Source organism: Opisthocomus hoazin, chromosome 12 (assembly GCF_030867145.1).
Source record: "Opisthocomus hoazin isolate bOpiHoa1 chromosome 12, bOpiHoa1.hap1, whole genome shotgun sequence".
In the NCBI taxonomy this organism is placed as follows: domain Eukaryota; kingdom Metazoa; phylum Chordata; class Aves; order Opisthocomiformes; family Opisthocomidae; genus Opisthocomus; species Opisthocomus hoazin.
The window spans coordinates 1,007,916-1,015,668 of record NC_134425.1 but is presented as its reverse complement, the minus strand read 5'-3'; the positions used below and the strand labels follow the sequence as shown (position 1 = coordinate 1,015,668).

General features: G+C 50.3%; 1 long non-coding RNA gene across 1 annotated transcript; it reads left to right on the top strand.

Annotated features, from left to right (window-relative positions):
* The first annotated feature begins 1,117 nt into the window (after window positions 1-1,117).
* On the top strand, window positions 1,118-5,949 carry LOC142362912 (uncharacterized). Its single transcript, XR_012765376.1, has 3 exons — window positions 1,118-1,512; window positions 2,567-2,706; window positions 5,362-5,949. It is a non-coding gene; the product is annotated as an uncharacterized LOC142362912 (long non-coding RNA).
* The last annotated feature ends 1,804 nt before the right edge of the window (window positions 5,950-7,753 follow it).

Genomic DNA, 7,753 nt, shown 5'->3' with positions numbered 1-7,753 from the left:
CTCTGAGGGTGCCGGAGCCCTGGCCCAGGCTGTCCAGGGAGGCTGGGGAGTCTCCTTCTCTGGAGATATTCCAGACCCGGCTGGACGCGGTGCTGTGCCCCCTGCTCTGGGTGACCCTGCTTGGGCAGGGGGCTGGGCTGGGGGACCCACAGAGGGCCCTTCCAAACCCTACCATTCTGTGGTTTTGTGATTCTGTGATATTTGCAAATGAGCTTTGATTTTGCCTTAGGGAGCGGAGGTTTGCTGGGGCTCAGCGGTGTGAGCCGAGCTCGGAGGGCTGCAGGCTCGTGCAGCGCCGTGCACGGGGTCTCGGGTGGCCGGAGCAACCTCCTGCCTCCTTCCCAGGCTTCACCTTGCCTGTGCTGGTGGCCCATCACCGCCCTGTCCCACCTCAGTAATCATAGCATCGGAGCAACCAAATGAAAGCGGAGCCCGTGGCAGAGGTGTAATCAGACCGGCTCAGCAGGGCTCTGCTGGGGGGTGAAGAGCAACCCTTGACAATTAAAATTAGTGGGACTATAACCAAAAATGTCTATAATTCTGGCTCTGGCTTTCCTACCCGCCCAGAAGACAGATTATTTATTTGAATAAGAGCTCTTGCAACTGGAGATTTCTTGTAACTGATATTTAGGGTTTTTTTTTTTGGGGGGGGGTGAGTTAAATACACAGAAGAAAGAGTTGGAAATGGGCTGTGCATGCTCTGGGGGAAATGAGTCATGCTGAGAGGGAAAAGCCCCTTCCCTGAGGTCTACAAATGCCCCCAGTGTCCCTGGGAGATCCTTCTTACACCTTCTCTTGGTGTAAAAACCAAGCGTCACGATCGGAGTGAATTATAATTTGATGCCTCTGTTGGAGGAAATTGTTTTGCTCGAAGCAAGAGAAATTTAGATTTTTAGTCTCAACAATTTTCTTTGCAGACAGGTTTTGTTTCTCTTTGTGAGGATGTCTTTGTCTTTCAGTTTGGAAAAGGAGAAAACAATCCCCCTGATACTCTCAGCAAACAATTTTCCGCTTGCTGGCCCCCACCCCAAGTCTGACTGCATTGCAGAAATCCTTTGCATCTCTTGTCAAAGTCTAAATTAAATTAATTTTATGGATTTTAAAGATGCTGGAGGTGGTGAGAATCTGCACCTCTCGCTGCCTTTTGTGGACATCCGCAGTGCCTCTCCTGCTCAGCCTGTTGCTTTGGCTTCATCTGGATTTATATCGGTGTCATCGAGAGCATCACGCGGCTCTGAACCTCTTTGAACTCTGTTAGAGGACAAGGAAAGCTTGCAAAGCCAGCTATTAACAGCCGGTCTGCTAGTGCTGGTCAGTTTAAAATACGTCTGGAACAATAAAAGGGGCGACCACGCCAGCGCCAGGCTCGCTGAGCCATCACCCCGTCGTCGTGCCGGCCGCAGAGCTCGCCGCTGCCTCTGCCCTGCGTTCCGTGCTTTGTAGCTGTCTTCTTTACAACCAGAGAAAAGCGACGCGTCTGGAGTCTGCTCTGAAATGCAGCGTTCCCAGAAGGTGAGTTTGTGAATGGTTGGCTGGTCGTTATGTGCCTTGGGGCCATCATTTTTTTTTTCCACGCCAGCTGAAGGAGGAAGTTTGCAGGATGTTATCAGCATCCTGTTGCTGTGACCTGCTGAGCAATAGCATGCAAATATGTCTCCCCTTCACCACACCCCGGTGTCAACCTTTTGGCTCCTGTCTGCTGGCCATGTTCTGCAAGATTAATGTGTTTTTCAGCTGTGGAGAGAACCATATAGCTAAAAAGGACGGGGTTTTATTTTTTCTTGGCTGTCTTTTACCAATTCTCTAACAATCACTGGTGTAAAACACTTCTGGCAGCTTTTCTGGAGTGTGTTAATGAGACCACTTCTGGCACGGTGCAGGCATCTCACCATGGGACAGCCAGCAGACATGGTCAAGGTGTCTCCTGTGTCTGTGCTTTGCAAGAAAGGTGGAGAGGGATTTTGGCTTTGTGGTTAGATACTCACTGGTTGGAGAGCACCAACAAAAAAAACCCCCAAGAAAATAACAGAAGAGAATAAAACCAGGAATTATTCTCTTTGTCTTGAACGAGGACAAATGTTTGCTTTTAGCTCTTTGAGGAGTTTCCTCCAGAGCAGTCGGCAATGCACAGCTTGCACAGTCCATGTGCCGTGTTTTCAGCAGCAGTCGTGGTACTGGCCATTATCCACCTAATTCCGTGTTCCCTGTGAGCCTGGCGGAGCAGCTTTCCATTGGAAATAGCTTTGCCGCAATCGAATCCTGGGCAGGAAATGCCTTCATTTCACTGAGAAATGTTGAGAGGAGAATATGAAAGCGAGACCCATTTGAGCATTCTCATTTCATATTGATGTTCATGTAATTCTGTAATCACACGGTACCTCTAATATTAGCATAATATTTCAGTCACCCTGGAACAAAACATTCCAGTGGTTCCAAATATATATATTCAGGCATTCTTGTTCCAAGGGGAAAAAGAGAAGAAAGTGAAGTTCAGACTGCCTCAGGGTGAAAACAAAACTCAGAAACTCCTCTCAGAAGATGTTTTTTGCTTTTTCTGCTCCCATAGCCCAGTCCATCCCTCCACATTGCTGGCCTCAGAGCATCATCATCAAAGGGCTGGACCCACAAGCTTGGCTCTCCTCCAGGAGCATCTCACGGGGATGTGCAGTACCCGAGTTCAGACAGCCTGGGCTTGGAAAGATGAAAGTAAGTCATTGCCCTGGTGCAGCAGTGTTGCCCAGGCTTGAGTCAACCCTCCCACCCACCCTTGCTGCTTCCAGGTCTGGTGCCCAGTTTGAGTGGGGTTTAATAGAAGGATGGAGATTTTGGAGACTAGAGGTTCCTCTGCATTTTTGAAAGCAGGTGACTGGGTAGAGAAAAGCATCATCTTTACCTTCTGTGCAGGGACCTGGGCTGAGTGAAACCCCTGTGAGATACCAGAGACCCTACAGAGAATGTATGAAGAGCCCAGCATGGAGAATGTTTTGCTCAAAATGTGGATCATGCTAGCCACCAGAGAAGCCAGCCAGGAGACTGAAAGCCACAGGGAACAATGTTTTGTTGGCTTCCTGGCTTGCAGAGCTACCTATGCCTTTGCTGTGTGGTTTCTGAACTGCTGGGATGCACCATCTCACCATCAGAGTTGAGATAGTTGAAGGCAAGGACAGTATTAGGGGCAGGTGTTTTGTTTTTCCTATTCCCTGCTTCGCTGGAGACAATATTGGTCTATATGGTCTCGTCCATCCAGCTTCTGACCTGATCTAGGGTTTTTCTACTTGCTGGACCCTGCTGTCCCATAAAAGCCAGGGCTCTGGCAGAGAGGCAGAGCTTCAAGCAATTGGGTGGATGCCACCACTGAAAATTTGGTGGCTCAGTAGTGCCTTCTTTCGTGATGCTCCCAGGGCTCCTTCCTGTGGCTTCTCCGTGTCCGTGGGTCCTGCTGCAGCCACCCTGCCCAGGCTTCCCAGAGAGATCCCTGCATCCTCTTCACAGTCTCAGGCTCCCAGCTCTGCTCCTCTCTCCCAGCAGCTGTCTGCTCATTGAGGAATTACTCCCCAAGGCTGCCTGGGAATACAAAGGAGCATGCAACAGAAACAATAAATTCCACTGACTGTCGTGGCTCCTGCCAGGAGATGCAATCGCTGAGGCCGATTCAAACAGCATTAATTCAACACGCTGGTAGAGAAGCCGCTGGAGTTACTGTTGTCATGGTGCCTTGATGGGGCTGTCACCTCTGCGCCAGCTGTCAGGGTGACACGGTGCATCTAAGGATGCTTCCTCGGGAGGGATTTGTTGTTGTCCCTTCTCACCTGCAGGTTTGCTTTGCAAATGAGAGACTGCTGGGGGCCTGGGTTTGGCTTGCAGGACAGCCCTGAAAATCGGGTCCTGCTGTCCTGGCTCCCAGCTAGCGGGATCCTCATGGGACCAGCCAAGACCTCCAAGGAGTGATGGTCATCTAGCAAGGCATATCAGCCATCCTCCTTTGTGCTGCCTTGGGATTTAGGCTGTTTACCCTCTATATGTGCTCAGCATGAGCTTGTGGGACAGAGCTGAGGTCTGGCTGGTGGGTGCATCAAGGGCTGGAGGCTCTGATGTGGTTGAGGCCAGGGAGAACAACTGGAGATGCTCTTGGCCTCTGGAGAAGCCAGTGTCAGCTTTTATCATCCCAAGGATGCTTGGTGATGCGCCAGCTGGATGCCCTGAGGGTGTGACATGGTCTGTCCAGGGCCCTTCCTATTCCCAGCAGTACAAGCTGGTGTTTGTTGTAGGGAGAAAAAGCAGCCTCCAGCAGGAGTAATTCTGATTTAAGGTCCTGTGTGAGCTGATCCTCTCTCAGGGCTCTTCAGGGAAAGGACACTTCTAACCTTGCTTCTGTTGAGTGGCCTATTTTTCATCAGCTCAGTGGTAAGGCTGCCTTGGCTGGTCCTCGCTGCCAGCGAGGGGGTCGGTCACGGTGACGCAGCCCTTCGCAGGAGCTGCCAAGTAGCGTCAACTGTCCCTTTGCACCCTGTGCCTGGAGGACAGTAAATCTGTAGGCAAATATTAGGCCTTCCTGAAGAGCCTGACGTTGTGGGGAGAAAATAAAAAGCTGGAGGGTTTTATTATCTTTCTCCTTATTGTCTTTTTTATTGCCATTTGGAGTCACCCTGGAGAGCAATCTGCGTCCCACATCATGGCCTTGCCAGACTTCCTCTGCTGTCGCTGTGACCTGAGAAACACAGGCCAGTGCCTTCCTCTGCTCAGAGCATTAACGAACCCAGCCCCTCATTAGAGCCTCGATGGAGCCCTTCTTCTGCCTGGTCTGGGGCTACAGCATGTCTGCCAGGGCTTTTCCCCCCAAACAGTCATCCTTTCTCCTCGCAATTAGGGGCGAGAAGCTGCACTTGCATTTGGGAGGTGGAGAGGTCGCAGGTCCCTTGTCTGCAGGGCTGGTGCCGCGGTGGGAAGGCTCTGAAATCCCCCAACAACTCAGGGCGGGCTCCGAGGGCAGTCGGCGCGGGGGGGAGGCTCAGCATCTGGCAGGAGCCTGGAGAGATGCTTCTTGCAGGGAAACTGCCAATCCTTTAAGCACTGATCTCCTGCTCCTGCTCTTAGGGAAGCCAGAGCTGAGAAGGAGGAGGAGGAGGAGGAGGTGTGGGGCAGACCAGGCAGCCAGCTGCAGCGTGCATATCTCCTTTAAAGAAAAGGTATAAGTGAGACCCCTTTGCTGAGGTCAGCACGAGATTACAGGGACTTCTTTTTGCCCTTATCTCTCTGAAGTATGCAGCCCGGCCTCTGCTTTCCTGAGAAATCAGGACTCAAATAAAAAATGTGTATTGAAATTCTGGTGTAAATAGTGCTTATAGAAATGTTCTCTTGCAGCAATACGCCCGGCTGCGTCCTCACCTGGAGACTGGCCTCACCCCTGGCCACCAAGCCCTGGAGGAGCTCGATGCCGTATTCCAACGTCGCTGTAGTCGGTGGGGTTTTCCAGCAAGAAGTCGTGCTCCATCGTGTGGTTAGGGAACTGCTGAACACCAGATGCGATGGTGGTAACTTCTAGGGTACATCCATAATGTCATTTCTCGGTGCTGAGCGAGGTTTGGCTCGGGTGTTTTGTTTGGGTCTTCCCTATAGCAACCGAAGAAGTCTGTTAAGGAAAAAAAAGTCATTGCAATTTCCTCCCAATTTTTGCTTGCTCCCAGCCCCCCGTTCTTGCTCCCTCTTCCGAGAAAGCAGGGGATTGTTCAGCCTAAAAGGAAGGAAGGGGAACCTGCCATCCACCGGTCATCACCCAGCGAAGCCTTGCAAGCGTGGACGAAACGTGTACTGGCCCAGCCCGTCTTTCGACAGCGGGGCTCTGCGTGGGTCGCCAACGTAGGATGTGCGTTTGCAGGGTCCTCCCTTTCTCTCCCAACAGTGACTACGGTCCAGCTTCCTTTCCTACATATCTCCTCCCTTTTGCAGCAACTCTGATATAAATTCATTAATAACACGCTTACGCACCTGCTTCTGTGGGTGGAGTTGGTCCAAAAATGAGCTCTGTTTTGCCAGGACATTTTTCTGAGAAACTTTCTCTGGCCAAAATAATTATTGACCAGATTTTCTTTTTCTATTTGCTTCAAAGCATGAAGCATCAAGTTAGCTTCCTCAAAGCCTTGAAAAATTCTGATTAAAATGGAAATGCTCTCCCAAAGTATGGAGTCCACCTGCTGCTTCTCCATCCCGATGGCTGTTGGGTTTCACGGGCTGCTTTCAGGCAGGTTGTAGCCACTGAGGAACGATTTTCCTGCAAGAGCCTTGGCTGCACCTTTCGGCTCGAACACAGCCATCCCCTCACACCGGGGTGTTGGCAGCACAGTCAGACCTTGGTGCTCATCAGCTCCTGGCTCCTCATGCTGCTCTGTGCTGCAGCTGGGCTGCTCCGCGCTCCTTTTGCGTCTGACGACATTCCCAACGTACTTCCAAGGTCACCATTTTGGCTGACTCTGTCAGGACCAAACCGGGGATTTCCAGAAGCAAAAGCAGCAACATGAATATTTCTGTTTGCTTTGTTGTTTTATTTCTTCCCCCCCCCGCCTGGCCTGATTCTGCACAGCTTGGCAGCATTCAGCTGAGATATTCCAGCTTCCTTCTGATCCTTCTGGGAAAGGTTAGAGGAGGTCCAGGTTCCTCATGAATGTGTATGGTGTCTTCTTGTACCTTGGGCAGGGGAAATGGGGGAAACTCAATAGGTGTGCAGCTAAATGGAGCTTAACAAACCCTTTGACATGTTTTTTGATATTTTCAGGTGACTCCTGAAGTTGCAGCTTCAAGCAAGATGGCAGGTGAAATATCTACAGCAATATCCACACGCTGTGAGCAGACTCTGGTTTGAGATCAGCAGGGCAGGACCCTGGTGTCAATATGAAGGGATTCTCTGTTAAGCCTGGTCTATACCGACCGTGGCTCTTCCCCTTGGCAAGCATCTGAGACAGGATCCCACCAGTGTATCGTGCTGTCAGGAGTGGTTATGGTCATATCCCACTTTCATTTGCCTTTGCGGATCTCCAAACCCTAGGGAATTTCTCTGAATTTAGAAAAAAGATATAAAAAATGCGGATGGTTTTCTCCCCAGACGTGAACGTGAGCATCGCAATACCTGCCTTGCCGTTTCCGAAGTGCGAGATCACTCTCTGGCTGCAAAGGGCTTTTTCTGTCACCCAGATGCTCTCCAAAGGGTGCGAAGCAGAGTCAGCACTTGGAAAACTCTCCGGGAGTGGGGTTATTCTGTGGGCTATTCCCTGGACTGACCGATATCCCTTCGTTACTGGAGGGAGCTGACGGAGCATTAAAAGGGAACAGGAAAAAAACATTCAGCTGTGGCATTCGCTGGTTGCGTGCAGCCGCAGGCAGGAACTGCTTCCTCTGTTTGCAGGCTTTTAGGGAAAGGAGAGCTCAACGGAGCTGCTAAATTAGAATGAAGTGAAAAAATATTGCTGTGAACAACAGAATGTTTAGCTTTTTTCTTTTTTTTTAAACAAAAACACCAAACCTTGGAGTGATTTACATGGGAAAGGGGAGCCGGAAACAATTTTAGAGGCTGTTTTCCAAAATTGATGAATAACAGAAGATACAATGGTTAAAGCAAATGGAGCAAATTTCCTGCTCTTTTAAGCAGCTGAATAGATGCTAAAAACAAGGGTACCCTGTTTTTCTCCTTATAGAGCTGGCAGGGAGGTTTTTTTCTTTTTCTGGGTTGTTTTGGTTTTGGAAGGGTTGGTGCTGCAGAGGA